We start from the raw sequence: 18,113 nt of genomic DNA, 5'->3' as shown, positions 1-18,113 counted from the left end.
AAAGTCGTCTGGACAGCCAAAAAAAATTGAAGACGAGGATTTGAAGTCATCACTCGCTGATGATCCGTGTAAAAAGCATATTTTAATTTGTATAATAAAGAATATACTGGTATTTAATCCATGCTTATTTTTATTGATGCAAAAACTCCACTTAAAATGTTACTACACCGAGATCGATTGTAGTTAAATTATATAGGTTAGCTAAGTAGACGAACCATTTAAAAGGAAAATATCAAATCCAAGCAATAAAACAAAACATCAAAACGTGGATAAAACTCGATATACGACAAGTACAATGAATGATCGAAAAGCCCGGGAACCGTAACGGTGGTTTTGCCACGATCTTCGATAACAAAAACGGCCGCACCGATAGAGAGAGTTGCCTCACGCGATGCCCGTTTATTTTGATCGCATAGCCGAATTGGTCGAGAATCGACGACGATCCGAACGATAAGGAAGTCGATGTTTTCGTTACGCCTTCTGGTGAATCCAGTTCAAAGGTTCTAGGTATTTACTGGTAAACGGTTTTTACCGCGGCTTTTTTGTTTTGTCTAGAGTTATTGGATTGTCGTTGCTGTTGCCCGTTCGATTTTGTTTTGTTTCGAGTTGGTTATCGAGCGAACAATGATTGTTTCGATAATATTATTTTCGTAATAATCGTAAGTTAATATATTTTCAAAAATAAACGAACAAATAATTTCTAAAGTTAAATTTCAGTGTATTTTGAAAATATTTCGTCTTGTAATCGGTGTTAAAAAAAAGACAGGTAGGCAGTAGAGGGAAGTTAAACTGTTCATTACAGCTAACCTAAATTTATGAAAAGCTACTAACTCGGAATAAAAGTTACATCTTCAAACAAACCGATTTGAAAGAAACATTGATGTCTCTAAATATGCACGTGACGTAGTTGTTTTGGTAGCATTGTACGGTCTATATGGGTAGACCCACACCCTATTTATACATTATTCTAATAATCTTGTATTATAATTACACATTATATCGTATATAAATGGTGTTAGGGTCCCTAATTAAATTTAACATGGGTAAAAACCCCAAGTAAGTTGTGTATTATCGTTCCAAGACAGAAAAATCTTGCAAGACGGGAACCAGTCAGTATAGTTTGAACTTATTCACAGTAATACAATTATTCTAATGTAAGTATTTACTATTTTAGGTGCGGTTAATTATGTCTAAAGTGTAATTTACGTACTATAGATATAAAAAAAACTGTTAAAAACTTTAGAGGTTAGGCCTTATTTATTTGTTTAATGTATCTTTAGTGTTAGGTGTTTTTAGGGTAAGTAAAATATGTTGATTAAATACTGTGGTTTTATCAAGTTTCTACAATCTGGTATATGTGTTATAGCAAATAGAAATTTCAAACACTTTGAACAATATTTACATACAGACAATCAACTATGTACTATAATGTAAACTATATGTAATATCAAAATAGATATTTTGGTAGTCCCGTCAAATTTGCATCTGTATCTTCAAATTATTATCATAAAAATTTTCGGTAGGTCATCAACACAATTTTGAATTTTTTTAGCAAATGTAGGGCAGCTGATTTTAATACCATTCTCACAGTTCCCAATTGGCGTTCCCATTGTGCTATTATTAAGTACTCTTTAGAGTTATTCCTTGATTTTATTAGTTCTATAAGTTTTGGTATTCTTTTTAAAATCATTATTTCCGTTACGGTTATTATCGACGAATCGATTGTGGGCAAATTGAGGTTATTTGCTTTGATACATCCCAGTTAAATGTTTTCATTTATCTTTTTTTTCCCCGTTGGCTGCACAAAACAAATTTTTTAACTGTGAAATATAAGATAAGTAATCCAAATAAAATCGAAGGGAAAAAAATTGTTGGAATGCCGAAATTATGGTTAGGAAACGGTAAGTGACGTCAATGTTTCGTAGCGCTTCTGATAGGTTTGACTTATGTCGAATTTTGAAAAATTGTGTTTTTATTTCTGGTAAAATCTTAGTAATACCAGTTGTAATTTTAGAATAAATGTATTTTTAATAATCTCTCTGTTGTATATTATTATAAATCAATATTTTTGTAATTCTTTATTACAGTCATCTAGTCTATTTGGATAGAATAAAAAACTAGTTTAGCTTTTATTAAGTAAAACAAATAATGACAAACCGTTTGCAGCCATTAAAGGATTCAATTTTATACTTTGATGTATAAGAAAAAACATTTAGTCAATTGCTTACTTCAAGAATAAAAGAAAAAGTACTTTTCTGTTAATTGGGTGTGGTTTTAGTCATAAACTGTTTCCAACTGATGGTTTTAATAACACTTAGAAAAGTAGGGATAAAAATAATGGATATACATCAAGTGTATAAAATTTTTTCTGTTTATAATAATTATTTCATATGTAAGTTTATGTTTTCACATTTCATATGGTAGAAGCCTAAGTTTACAAATTGTGGAATTTACGTTAATTAATTTCAATTCCCAAAAGTGAGCCGCTTTTGCCAACTTCATTGCCTTTATTTGCTTATTTTTTTAAAAGCATTAGTAATGTCATCTATTACAAACTTTAGCAAATATTTGATAACGACAAAATCAAATTAGCGAAATGACATTTTCAAAAAAATACACAAAGAAATACTACTTACGAGTGATGGTGCTCGAATTGGAATGAAATACGTACTACCAAATTAATCAGAACGACTTAAATGAAAATCGTATCATCATTTTGCGCCTTCTTCGGATTTGAGGTATTCCAAAAACTTCTATTGCGCCACAGTTTACTGTCAGTGGCGTTCTAGTACACAATGAGTTGCGCAGCTGTTTCGCATCACCATTGTCCACAAAGAACGTATACAATATTATTTACTTATTTTTGTTATTAAACGTAACTTATAGCGTATCTGTTTTGTGGGCACATACTACTTATGTTTATAAGCAGCAATCTAAACTATTATACAGCAAAACAAAAAGAACGTTAAAAACAAAACGAATATTAACTAAATTCTCGTTTTAAATATTCCGATTGAAAGCATTTATTTAAATTATAATATTCGACATATTGTGTTTATGCCGAGATTAACCTTACATTGTCACCGTGACATTTTGTATTTTAATTGTCACATATTTTGTTTTACTAAGTTACTAGATGTCACTACCAATAAATTATAGCTGTTATATTAAATATACAAATTACAGATACAATAATTTTACTCTGGTCTGTCTTTTCCATGAATATGTAGTGATCATTCAGAATAATAACATAATTTCAAACGCCACCACTGGATTACAATATTTTAACTTTATTCCCAGAAATACCACCGTTTAATATTTAAAATTATTTCTCCATTCGTTTATTTTTGGTGTTTTTTTATCTAGGTAATATATATAATTAGCACAGTATATTTAGCTTATACTATCAACGTTTATAAAACATATTTTATTATCTTTATAAACTAATTCTCGCAAATATTTAATAATAAATATTCTAAGAAAATATACTAATACTAACGGCAATCTGAACGTTAAAAGCAAAGTACTTTATAAATATAGATTAATAATTTAATAAATATATGCCTACCAAGAAATGAAAGTAATTGGTCTTATTTTATTTAGGTGTCTAAATCTAAAAATTAGATGATTTTAAATGGTTTTCGGAAACTTCAATCAAAACTAAACATTTTTAAGACTACTGTAAGACTAAAAATAATATATGTTACCAGCAATATCTCTTTTACTTTTCTTTATAAATTATTAATGGGTATTATTAATTCTTCTTAGTACAGGGTATAAACCAAATAATATGAATACTGTGTAACATAATACATCTTGATGCATATGACACTCTGTGTAATTAATTCGACGCGTATACTCAGCTTACATACTAAGTCTTGTTGGTTATATTTCAGGTTAAAATAAGCGATTGGTAAAATCACAGCTGAATTATTTAATGTTTCACTAGCGACAGTACCCACAGTAATGACAGCATACATAAAACATGGTTAACCATCATCAGCGAAACCCAAGTAAAAGTGACAGTTCTGCTGTTAGCACTTACTTGATTCTTTCGACAAAACAAAAAAGGAGGTAATAAAGCTAATATTGATGGAAGAGCTGTGATTGCGATACTCTTTATGACAGAAGCTAAACTGTAAATGAAGTGGTGCAACGGTCATAAAACCTGGATACTTGATTGGACTGACTGATTCCTACAGTCAAACGCGGAAGGTTCAGCTTTTTTGACGGTCAAAAAGGCTCAGTTTTAGCTTAAAGAACATTATAATATCATCAAACATCTTCTCTGGCCAGAACAATCGCTAGACATCTACATAATTGAACTATTTTAGGGAGTTAAGCAGAGAGCTAGGAGTTCATTTCCGTCTCTAACATTAATGAAACAATTGGCTGATGTTCAAGCGCAAGACTGAGACAATATTACGTTGGAAAGTATTCAAACACTCTACGAATCTACTCCGCAAAGTATTGCAACTGTTTTAAAAACAAATGGCTTATTAATAAATAAATATTGTGTATATGTCAGGTGTTCATTTTATTTTGTCCACTTCCTGTAGTAGTTTAAGTTAAATAATACTCCTTGATCTACAATGTTTTATAAAATAGCATTAGACAGGATAAGTAGGTGAAGTATCAGACTAATTATATTTTTCATTAAAAACCATTATTCAAATTAAAATGCAAATATAAAACTGTTGGTGGGTAACAATGGGTCATGTGTAAACTGTGCAAGGTACACTGGTATGGATGTATAACTCTGAAATGTACGAATATATAAAATAAGGTTAGTTTAGCATACCTCATGTCACATTAACAGAAAGGAGAAACGATTTTTCACAAAATATTTTGCTTTTAATATTTTGTTGTTATTTTAATTAAATTTAGATTAAGAATAAATGGTGATAAGGACAATGTATTATATTTTTTCGTAAAATACAAATAAGAGATGTTACAGATATTGGAGTGTATACCTATATCAATATACATTGACTTAGATATTCATAAATATTTGTCTATAAACGTAAAGTAGTAATATCGCAACAATATTTAGTTTTTGATTATTGTAAATTGATTTTTTAATTCCTTTGGCTAGCTGAACAGCTCACATATAGCACCATCTTAATTGTAATTGTTGTATAGCATGCAATTTTTGTTCAAATAACGGCATCGCGAACAGTAAAGAAGAACGGATATTTTACCGAATAGTTTCTAACTTATCAGAAGAATAGAAGGTGTTTGGAGCTAATTCTTGACAATGAAACACCTTCACTTGTTTGGTAAACAAGTAACTTATTTTGAGTTACATTATCCTGAATTAAATATAATAAATAATTTTATTTAATTGTATACATGAATGTACTACATCATATATTTTCCTAATGTACTAACTACTATACTATTATTTGAGAAAAATTATAATGAGAACTTTGAATGAGATATCTTTATGAGTTTTCATATATTTTCAAGAAGGAATGTTAGGATCAATAGAAATTAATAAATTTGTTTCATAATAAAACGTTAGGTTACGCAGGGAACTATTCAGGTGAATAGATTCAAAAGGATTATTAATAACTGTGCCATAAGATTAAAATTATATTATATCTATGATATAAAGAGTAGATAAATCACATTGCACCATATGCGAAAACTGGGCCACTTAGTACAAATAAAATATCACATCTCAAGTCACGACTTTTACTCATAAACACAACAAAACGAAACGTTATTGTGAAAGAAACGCCTTTTATGTCGGCACAATGACTCGAATTCGGTGCCAACCCAATAATATAATAATCTGGTTTTGATGTTAGTTTTCGCCTTGCGGTCGAAACTGCTAATCCGCCCGAACAACCACCCTTAGTCCCCCAGATTCGGAACAAAAGACTGCCGATCCAAACGAGGGGGTCTGGTAATGTATTTTTATTGCAGACTTCGCTCTAAGCGTCTGCTACAAACACTTGACTGTTTCAGAGAGACCGTGGGGAGAATTCGGATACGAGAGTTTAGTATACGGACACGTATAATAATGTTACAGAAAAAGTGTTACGGTTTTCAGCTATGAATCTAATTATTTACATAAATTAACGATATATATGATTCTGCTGAAAGCAGTAACGGTATCACTTGTGATTAAGTCAATAAAGATTATTCAATAGTTTTATATATCAATTAAAAGAAAAGTGAGGATGAACGTTATTGTTTGGTTATTAGTATGTGACAATGAATCACTTTATTTAACCATATTATCCGATAAATGCGTTTAAGAACTATAGGAGTGATATTTAGATATTGCTTCCACGCTTATACCCCATGCCTTGAAGCACAACGATCTTTAATTAAAAACAACTTTTACATTAATTCTATTTCTAAACAAGGTAGTAGTTCCTAAATCCGAAGAATCGAATCGTTCGCTGGAAAGCACGAAGCCAGGTTATACCTCCATGGAAACTCAGAGGCCTCAGCCACTGAATGGACATCAGATTGCTCACAAACCGAAGAGAACCAAATACTAGGAAATTGGGTTGATTCCAATTTGATTTTCATAACCATAACCTTCTTCGGAACGTGTTGTCATTTGAACAAAACTTGTGATAAACAGAACATTGATTCTCAAGTTTTAAGTGCTACAAATATTTATTCAAGCACATGTAAAAGCATATATACTTCGAATGACAATAACGCCATTTTTGTTAATAAATTATTGCCTTTTCATTTTACATTAAAATATGAATAGTAACAGTCGTACAGCTTATCGTTTAATGAACTGCCGATGAGAAATAACAGGCCAGCTTATATTTATGACGTTTATCATATTTTATTTAAAAAGATCTTATACTACTAAATTAATATTTATCGTCTTTACGTTTTGTTGAATAACGTGGACGAATAAAGGCACGTTTTTTTGAGAAAAATTTCCTTTCGTAACAGAATTTTGCTACAAAAAGAAAATATAACATTGAAAAATTTGTATAATTAAAAATACGTGACGATACTGAAATATATCAGTTCTAGATGAAATCAAAATACAACTTCTTCTGAAGAATGCAGCAGTGTTAAGAAATCATATTTATCTATGCTTAATACAGTTCAATTTATATAATTTTATAGGGATCAACAATTAGTGTAAAATATTAAACACCACACTACTTTGTCAAAAAAACATGTAGATGAAGAAGAGCAAATTAAAATGCAAATATAAAACTGTTGGTGGATAATAACGGGTCATGTGTAAACTGTGCAAGGTACACTGGTATGGATATATAACTCTGAAATGTACGAATATATAAAATAAGGTTAGATTAGCATACCTCATGTCAAAGAAAATATAACATTGAAAAATTTGTATAATTAAAAATACGTGACGATACTGAAATATATCAGTTCTAGATGAAATCAAAATACAACTTCTTCTGAAGAATGCAGCAGTGTTAAGAAATCATATTTATCTATGCTTAATACAGAGTTCAATTTATATAATTTTATAGGGATCAACAATTAGTGTAAAATATTAAACACCACACTACTTTGTCAAAAAAACATGTAGATGAAGAAGAGAAGATTTAATTTTCAAGAATCATAAAAATTTATTATTGTACTAAAGTAATCAGCGCTGTCAAAGAAAACTAGAGATATTAAATATTGTTACACGGTCCAAACGAATCTGTAAAAATGGATGAAAAATGTAGATCATTTCACAACATTTTTCTATAGTTACTTTTGTTTTATATTTAATTCTTTTAAATTTGAACTTTCCACCAAATACCAAATAATGTAGGATTCTCAAATTTCATATAGCATATTATAGTAGATATTTGAAATAATTTTTTGGGTAATGATAACGTTCTACTATCACATGATGTCCGCGTTTATGACCCAAGATAGATATTTTGATCTTTGCCCAAATCAAGATATCAGATTTCCAAATCGAAAAGAGCCGAATTAATTTTAAATTGTTAATTTCGGGTATCAGGATCTTAAACACACCCACTGGAAATTAATTGCATCAAAGCATGTGCTAAGCCGCAGACATTGGGTCCCTAAGTCGGTCTGATTTATTTCATCAGGTTTTTTTAAAGACGTTTATTTCTTATTTTCAGGTGGAAGTCCAGCGAGATGGTCGCAGCAAATGGCATTAAAAACCTGTCCCATGTAAATACCTACACAACATCTGCGGGTCTTCGCACTTTTATTAGAAATAGTATTCAATCTGAAAACTGAATTATTTTAAAATACTGCATGCTTCTTATAATCACACTAAAACTTATCTAATATTAATATCATCAATAGTATATATTTAGTAACGTTTTAAAGTACCTATGAATTGTTAATAGTCACTTTTAAATATTAACAAACTAAACACCATAAAGAGGATATTATTTTCATAAATATATATTCTAAAAATTCTAAGAAAATGGGATTGTAATCCCTCTGAAATATATCGTTTGCTTATTGAAATTAATGGTGAAAATGTTCGTGTTAATTTATTCAAAATTAAAACAATTTTAAATATATTTCTTTTTTTCAATAATTTAATTTACTAGCTTTTCATTTACTTACTAGTCATCTAATATATGACCTAATCATGTCACGATCTAAACATTTATCATCACAACCAAAACAGGGGGCATCAAATAGTGATCCATCACCTATTCGATAATAACCAATTCGTCATTGTGTAATATTCAAATTCGCCGTGCAACACCAACAAAGACTAAACAAAACAGGTTGGCATTAATCAAGGAAGATTCAGAATGGATGAATCATCTTCAATATCTTAGAATGTTTCTTTCCATTACATCCTGATATAATAATAGTTTTGAATAGATACACAGCGTTTAATAGTTGCTCTTTTGTAGAACTTTTTTTGTTTTGGTTATGGGCTAAGATACTGACAATAAATTGATAAAAATTCCCCAAATGTATATCAAGGCATTAAGACCCATTTATAAATATGGGAGAAAACGTCGCTATTAACTCAACTAAAATGTCATGATAAATTTGTTAAGTAAAAGATTATTTAATTAACGAAAAATCTAGATAGAAGCGGTTTTCATTAATTGTGAATTTGCATTACTAATGCAATATTGTTCCAGCCACCATTAACTGGTGAAAATTAACAGAAAACACTGATATTGCTGAACAATATTGTGGTTACGTTATCTATTTTTTACTTCGAATAACTCATCTTTTTGTATTATCTATATCGCAAACAAGCTATATAACATATAAAAACACTACTGTTAATTTGTTATGGTTACATCATATTCAATTATCAGCATCATCCATCCATTACATTACATGTTGATATTGCAGGACTTTCTTCACATGCACGTTTCACAACATTCTTCACTAAATCTCACCACAGTTGGCGGTCCGCCGCAGCTGTTCTGGTCTAGGACTATATTAGTCACCTAGTTGCCAGATCGTTTTCTGTAATCTTGGTCCACGTCTTTTTCGGACCTGTTTGCTGTATCTTCCATCCAAAATGTCAATTTCACCACAGTCTATGAGGAATTCCTTCATTTTTCATTCACATACATACCTGTTTAAACCACTGTAATCTGCGTATATGAATTTGTTCTTTAATTGTGCACTGATCATCGATTCAATTGTCGTCAAACGTCACGAATGATTTCTTTTATAATATGACATCGGAGAGAAACATGTAGAATTCGCCTTAGGAGTCACAATTGAGACCTTAATTTTTTTAGAAGGATTGGTAACATAGGCCGAAGAGGTTCGAAAGAGACGGATTTAAGTCTTAATTATGTGGCGACCGCCACGACCCTTTAGGCCACCACCAATTCACCATCAACAACTACAAAGGTTGGCAACGCCGGTGGATTGGTACCATGCAGTTCTGGAGTATAAAAGGCCATCACGACGACGTCTCGCTCTCTTTTCTTATCACCGTCCCCCTGTAACAGTACCACTTCCACAGCGCTACCGTACTTCCTTCACCTTAACCTAATATCCTGTCAATCCTCCCATCGACCACATGTATCAATCGCAAGTTGAAATAAACAACTTTGATTTAACCAGTGTTTTTAGTTCCCGTGCAAATTCCTTCCAAAGATAGTAGTGAGTGTTCTGATAAATGATCGCAGCGGCAGCCACACATTTCGACCGACCGACCGACCCCACGAACATTCCTACAATTGGTGACCCCGACGTGATCAAAGTGCCTAACAGGTAAATCGACTCAACATAAGCCACTCGACAGGTGCTTGACACGTGCATGGAAGGATAGCACGAGGAACAGAACTCATCAACAACACGTGGTCGACGACATCCCACGAGACTAGCCTGATGGACGAAAACCACAGAAGCCCATCATGTATACCAGCAACACATGAGCACTCTCGCATCACGAAACGGGACACGTAACACATTTACAGGTACCCTCAAACAAAGCTAAACGCCTCAAGACGAACGACGTCCTGCTACAGCTTCGATGGCAGCTGATCCCGTAAAACTCCTCGCTCAGGTTGGGATCCCCATCTCATCAGCAGTCCCCGGGCGTTTGTTTGCGTGATTGCGGGTGCATTCCGGAACTTGCACCACATACAGGTACGTTCCACGGCTGTTCCACTAGGAGGGGAGTTATGTGGCGACCGCCACGACCCTTTAGGCCACCACCAATTCACCATCAACAACTACAAAGGTTGGCAACGCCGGTGGATTGGTACCATGCAGTTCTGGAGTATAAAAGGCCATCACGACGACGTCTCGCTCTCTTTTCTTATCACCGTCCCCCTGTAACAGTACCACTTCCACAGCGCTACCGTACTTCCTTCACCTTAACCTAATATCCTGTCAATCCTCCCATCGACCACATGTATCAATCGTAAGTTGAAATAAACAACTTTGATTTAACCAGTGTTTTTAGTTCCCGTGCAAATTCCTTCCAAAGATAGTAGTGAGTGTTCTGATAAATGATCGCAGCGGCAGCCACACATTTCGACCGACCGACCGACCCCACGAACATTCCTACAATTATAACATTTCAAACATATCAGATATATGTTTTTAGTTTATTCTATATTTTTTAATACGATCAACCCATTCTATTACCGCCAGATAAAGCAGAATGATAATGTTAAAAGACTTCTACGTTTCTGGAATAATATTCAAATGTTATTTTGAGTAACGGAAAATTAATAAACAATAGTGTCATCAAATAGGATTTTTGATAAATACGCAGTAAACAGTGCCATGTGCTATCCGATACGTGGGAGGATTCTAGGTTGTCTTGACAAGAAGCAAAAGCATATCCTTCAAAATATATTTATAAGACAATTGGCCATATGCAGTCATTATGTCCAAAATATATGTGATGATCCAAGAGACCTTTTCTCTTTTTATCCCAGAGGATTAAGTCTTAGTTTAGTTACAGTAGAGCAACAGAAAAAGTACGTTTGATATTGAAACTAGGGCCGTTATAAGATCATACAATAAATAGCATATCCAAGATTAATTCGTAAAAATACTCGGAAAGATCCTACATCGTGTAAAAATGAGACTAGTGGCGAAAACGCGTTATTGGAAGGGCAATTATGCGATGCTGGGATTGCTGAGTAAAGCTAAAAAAAAAGACAAGCTTATATTATGAATATTTCATATAGATAGTTTAGACCTAAATTATTTGAGGAAGTATGTACTAGGTGTTTGCAGGTATTTTAATATCTTCTGGTGAAAAGTATTAATATAATCAATGTAAATAATATATTCTAATTATTGGATGGATTGATGCTTTGTACATTTCTCTCCACAAAATAACAGTTTTTTATTTAGTATTATTGCGTTATTCAGTCTATACAGACATTCGTTATTACATTATTCAACATTAATTACTTTTGTTTATTTAATTCGAATAAATCTGCTGCCGTGTCCATCAAACACTTTTAGAATCTTATAGTGAATCCAATTGTTGGTCTTAGTTTCAACGATTTAAAAATGGTGATTTTGATGTCAATGAAATAAAACGGCATACAGGATCAAAAAATAGTTTGAAAACAACAATTGCAAGATTTATTTGAGGGAAATCCAGTTCAAACTCTCAACAAATTGTAATATATTATAAGCTACTCAATCTGACTTCTGTCGAACCCAGCATATTTTGATTATTACTTGCCCGCCAAACCAAAATCGTTCTTTCGATACGGTATATCCATGTTGCCAGAAAAGTGGAAAAAATAGTTCAAAATCATGGAGCTTATTTTGATTAATATATATTGTAACAAGTTTTACCAATAAATACCTTTTTAAGTCAAAAAAATGTTCATGACACATGCAAACTATCTACAAAAAAAATCTCACATTCCAATAGTGTGCTTGTAGCGATAATAAATATATTATATTTTGTTAACCACGTGTCAGTATCAATAACAAATGACTAATGATCCCCTGAAGAGCATCTGTGAAATCATCATGTGCTTGGGGATTGTAGGATCGTCAGCAGATGTCGAGCAGGTATAAATATAAAAACGTTTGCATTATCGAAAATGTAATAATTCTCTCCATCATTATACAGAAACGGTTTATCTAACAACGTCGGTTAAATGTATTAACAAAGCATAAACTTGTCGACTTTATTTACGTATCACGACGAGGCGAACGAAAACCGCGAAACCATCAAAAGCCTGGAAACCATTTAAATCGTTCAGTTCGACGGACAGAAGACGATATCGGCACGCAAGCGCAATTAATCTTTTTCTACACCTAGGAAAACATTTTCATTACACCGTGCAGCTACCGCCGCTGTTACTTACTAGATAATTACCGCAATAGATCAACGCTTGGACCGATACAAAAGAAACCAGAACCGATCGGTCGTCATCGAATCGAGTGGGCTACGGCGCGAACGTTCATATGTTTCCGTATCTATTGTCGGGGGCATTATCTCGCGTCGCTCCCGCTGTTACGCACGAACGGGATGGAGTTTCAATACGGTCCGCCGGATTAACTTACATAATAAACGGTGACTGGGATTACGGGTGAGAAGGAGGGATGTTGGGCGATCCGTATGATGCGATAGGGACCGAATCGAGAAAATGTCTCATAACTTGTCGCGTACGGGGGTTTAACGGAAGGTTAAACGGATTTTCGAAATTATTTTGATTTATCGCGAAATATATTGGAAAGGCAATAAAGCAATTTTGATTTAGGGCGCCGAAATTATACTTAAATCGTTGTTTACAACGCGTCATACAAAGAAAATCAGACTTTAAAACTCAAAATAGATTCCCTGAGGCTCTATATAATTATTTACAACCTATGAAACCGTATCGAAATATTTTTAAAGCTATTTTAAACTTCCTTCATATTCGTTTTTTTGTCAAGAAACTAATCACAGCTACCAATCTGCGAGATGAAAAGGTAAACAGACTTACATTTTCAGTCAGAATGCAAACAACTGATGCTTTGAATTCATCAAGATAGTAAATAATCTTAAATAAACTTTAGTCACAGTTGTCAACTGTCGAGATTAATGGGTTAACAGAACTGAATTTTCAGTCAGAATGCAAAAAATCATGTTTTAGGCTTCATTAGGACAAATAACCTCTTTAATAAACATATGACGGTTTTTTGTTAATAATTGTTTCGAATGAATAAACTCCCTGAACTAATCTCCAGAACGATATTTGAACGTAAACTGTATCAGATGGTGCTGAATGCGCATTTAGACCCTTCAGGTGTTACCTCCTCTGAATGTTAGTTAATATTTGTCTTACATGGTTGAAGATATTCAATCAATTTCAATAAGAAATTATTTGGGAAAGGTACACAGGAAATGTATGGTAAAACAGTAAGGTATCAATATCAAAAATATATAACAATGATGTTTTTTTAATCAATACATAGATTTGAATAGGTACCGAGAAGATAAAAAACCACTAATGAAACACTTGATGCTTTCATTAGGATTTATATCACATAAAGTTAGAACTGAATAAAGTGTATAATACTATTGCCAAAAAAACTAGTCACAGCTGTTGGCAAGATAAAAAGGTGAAAGTGTTCTATTAGATTTCATTAATACAAATAACTTTTTAAATAACCATATGATAGGCTTTTCCATGATTTATTGTTGAGAGTAAACTACCAAAATCAAAACATCCTCCTGTGAAGATATTTCAATATTAGTTAATATTTGTTATAAGCAAGTATTCGTTCTACCTGGTTGAAGATGTTCGAAAAATAGTAAATTATCAATTTTACGAGGTTCAGAGAACATGGAAAAGCACTAAAACATGAAAGCATCAGGTAAAATTTATTATCACAAAATGAAGAGAACACTTCATTTAACACAGTCTATAATACAGTTTCGATGTTTAGATATAACTTATCTGGAATTAAATGATCAAAAGGAAACAATCACTGAAAATCACCCGAGAATTAACCTTTGCAAATAATTTTATTGTCAACCAAATAATTAATAAATATTATCTTGATAGCCGAGCGAGCGATTTACTTTTTTGCCTTTGTGTGTTATCTTTATTATATATATTATTGCGTCACCTTAGCAACAAACCACTAAAATATGTTTCATACAAACACACTGGATTGCTAATAAAATAATATTTATAATTAATCGCGTTTATTTAAAAGACAAAAACGTTGCTCTTTATATGTTTATTAAATATTCTATTATCACAGTTACCATTATCAATTGCAATTATTATTTTACAAAACTGCAATATTTTTCAGATGTGCAATATATTTTAATACCATGTAAAATAACTATTAGAGATTCATTGCAGCGTGAGCAAGAACTCAGAAAACTAAATAAAAATAAAAAATTTCCTGGGTCAGATAAAAAAATGTCATAAATTAAATGTAAGACTAGTGAGATCAGCCAGTATTTAGACATTATGTAGACCATTAGACTACTGTATTAATTTGTCAAAATAAAATCATGTTTCTTAACAGAAGACGAGATATGACATTCGATATTCCCAACAGAAAACCACAATTAGAAATTATTATATTACATTTTAACTTACATCTCCATCATATTAAAACCATTAACCGAGAAATATACGTTGTTATTGCACTGATCATTATCTGACAGCAATTATGGATACACATTTTAGGTTTTAGATAATCAATTATAGTATAAAATCGTTTTAAATACTGTCAATTTTGACATAAATTGAAATAAAAGTAATTGGCTTAACAAATTTCTATTTTATCTTATTTATGGATAATATAGTGATGACAAGTGAAATTAAAAACTGTTGAAATTGATTATGTTCACCAAAAATACATCATAAAAATGTTAATTCATCTACATTATATTTATTACAAAACTCATTCATTTCTACAATGAGAAAACACTATATTTTATATTTTCATTTTAATATCTTTAAATGTCCTTTTTTGTCTTATAGATGCCCTATACCAATTTAATCATTTTAGATGCGCTAGTGATATCGTAATATCTAACGTATGTTTCCATCCAATTCAATATTAATACACATATTATAACAGAACACATAAGTGTTGGTCACTCGCCAGTCGGTAGGCTTAATTCCGAGGACCGTGGTTCGGAGCCCACGTTAAACTGTAGGTTCAGTCCAGATAAACCCATAGTTGATAAAAGGAGACTTTAAAATATATATATATATATATATATATATATATATATATATATATATATATATATAAAAGAAAAAGAACACACAAGTAAAAAAATAACAAGATATTACTTTTAAATAATTAAAAAGCATTTTTATATCAAAAAATAATTCTTCATAATTTTCCCCATTTTAACTTGTTTATAAAATATGACTTCACAATTTGAAAATTAATTTTAAAGCAATATCCTCCTATTCAGATTTTATGGTATTGGTTTTAAATTTAAATTTATTTCCAGACAAATAGTCATTCTATAAATAAAAATTATTTATCTTAATACATTTCTATAAGCTATAAGAGAACTATATAATCGAATGATATCAATAAATGTTATAATGAAATTCATAGTCTGCTAAAATTAACATAAAAACCTCAAAACCCTATGATTAAAAAATGTTTTGTTTCCTGCCTGACATCTTTTCGTTTTTCTAATTTATTACAAGAGAGCGTCGCTATAAAACACCGTGTTGCTTTTGGCATATATTCAGCAGTCTCTTAATGCATATAGGAAGAACACATTTCACAATAGAAACATATTTATCAATTAGGATTGGACTTTTCAATTTCAACAATTAATTTAACATGTCATCCCTTTAATTTTACTACATATAATTAAAACAGTTATATAAAAAAATCCAAGATAATAATAGATAAAATAAGTATTCCAGATATATATATATATATATATATATATATATATATATATATATATATATATATATATATAAATGTTAACGTTATTATTAAGGTAATTTATATTTTCCATTTTATCTTAATTAGAGACTAGTTAAATAACAGTCGGATCGGATTAGCTAATATAAAACTCGATTAAAATTAAGAGGATTATTGTTTTATAAAAATGTAATCGTTTCAGATATGTTAGTATAGTGTAGAATCATTTGATACAAACCGTTTGATGAGATTTCCTTTAAATTCCATTTAATTTCATTACAAAAAAACAGACAAGTAAAAAAAAGATTAGCCTTGTTAAAATATTTTTAAAAAAATTATTACTTTCCGTTTTATCTTATTTGTGAATCATGCCATGATCGTTTAAAGATTAATATTAATCGTATTTAAATTGTTTTACGGCATTCCTTAAATTCAAATTTACCTCTAATTACAGAAAAAGAAACAAATAAAAATGTTGAAAAACACATATTTCCCAAACCTGTTATCTCTATAATTATCTTTTTATCTTATTAATAAATTACTTAATGCGTTATAAATTAATTACTGAAATGAAATCAATAGAAATTATGTGGAAACAGATAGTCCACTAATACAACATAAAAAAACTTGACGTTATATTTATTAAAACATGTTGTGTTTCATGCCTGACAACGTTTCGTTTTTCTAATTTATCTCAGAGAAGCATTGCTATAAATCATTGTGTTATTCTTGGCATATGTTTAACAGTTTCAATGCATATATACAGAACAGATTTTACAATAAAAATGATTCGGAATTTAAAGAAATGAAAGCAAAATTTCCATAGGGTAGTGTTGGAGCCGATCATTTAACTGACATGGGCCTAGAAACGAAAGAATCGGTTTGAATAACAAGAAATATCCACATCAACTTTACGCATAGGATAAACTAACACATCCCTATTAGAATAAACAATATTCCAAGTGGCATATGTTGACACAGTAAAATGTTTGGAAATCGTATTCATGATCAATCATATAAAGAAGTAAGAGCTGAAAATTAAATTTAGAAGAATGTATTATTGGCGGTTTTGAGGAAATCTGTCCTATTAACATACAATGAAGTACTTCCGTATAAGCAAATTAGATATGGGGTTGTACCAAGAAGAGCAACATAGACATAATTCAACGGTTTCAGAGCATTTTGAGGAGAGTTATAGTATATCCCGTTGCAGAAATATCTACAGAGATTTGAAAATGGGTATCATTAACCAGATTATTAAAAAACTTGCCGGGAGTTATGAACAAAGACTTCTTCACTATGTCAACATTGAGGCAGTCTGTCTTCTCGACGCTGCGGATCAGACAGGACGACTCAAGAGGACTAAGCCTTTTGAACAAGTGTAGTGGAATATTAGTGCAGAAATAGATTACAGCACTTGTGTACACGTTAATATCCGCGTAAACAAGTTGATGAGACTTAAGACATTTTAAAGCTAATATATTTAGTTTGTTTTGTAGTTTCATTTTTTGATAATACCCATTCAATCATTTATTTCTCAATCACAATTTTTCACCAACAGATAAAAGATACCATATAATAAGCAATAAATTATTTTTGGTAAATTCAACTTTAACAATAATTGTGAAGTTACTCTCGTATTTATAAATTACAAGGAATTTTTCCTGAATTTTTTCGTCTTACTTTTACTCGTTCATTTATTACCGGTATAAACGCCGTAATATATAATATTTACAGTATCTCAACAATATACCCTAAATAAATAACTAATTCCTCTACAAATAACACTTATAAAACCC

The 18,113-nt window shown here is 31.2% G+C and overlaps 1 protein-coding gene and 1 long non-coding RNA gene across 21 annotated transcripts in view; one reads left to right on the top strand and one right to left on the bottom strand.

Annotated features, from left to right (window-relative positions):
• The window catches only part of Gug (arginine-glutamic acid dipeptide repeats grunge), a 56,731-nt gene that overhangs the window by 33,516 nt on the left and 5,102 nt on the right, over positions 1-18,113 (bottom strand). Inside the window, exon 1 of one of the 20 annotated variants that reach the window (XM_076400422.1) lies at positions 2,637-2,815. The exons of 18 other annotated variants lie outside the window; for them this stretch is intronic. The gene's annotated coding sequence lies outside the window, so the exon portion shown is untranslated. Of the gene's footprint in view, positions 1-2,636; positions 2,816-18,113 lie in introns of those variants that run through there. One more of the 20 variants, XM_076400430.1, reaches the window with a different exon arrangement.
• LOC143194042 (uncharacterized) lies at positions 523-4,462 on the top strand. The gene is made up of 4 exons (XR_013005166.1): positions 523-659; positions 718-766; positions 3,897-4,013; positions 4,335-4,462. It is a non-coding gene; the product is annotated as an uncharacterized LOC143194042 (long non-coding RNA).

The sequence above is a fragment of the Rhynchophorus ferrugineus genome, unplaced genomic scaffold (genome assembly GCF_030347505.1).
Source record: "Rhynchophorus ferrugineus isolate W39M unplaced genomic scaffold, kcgeb_rfMv2 rfM3, whole genome shotgun sequence".
Taxonomy (NCBI): Eukaryota; Metazoa; Arthropoda; class Insecta; order Coleoptera; family Curculionidae; genus Rhynchophorus; species Rhynchophorus ferrugineus.
The sequence above is the reverse complement of the archived record's forward strand: the minus strand, read 5'-3'. Positions and strand labels throughout refer to the sequence as shown.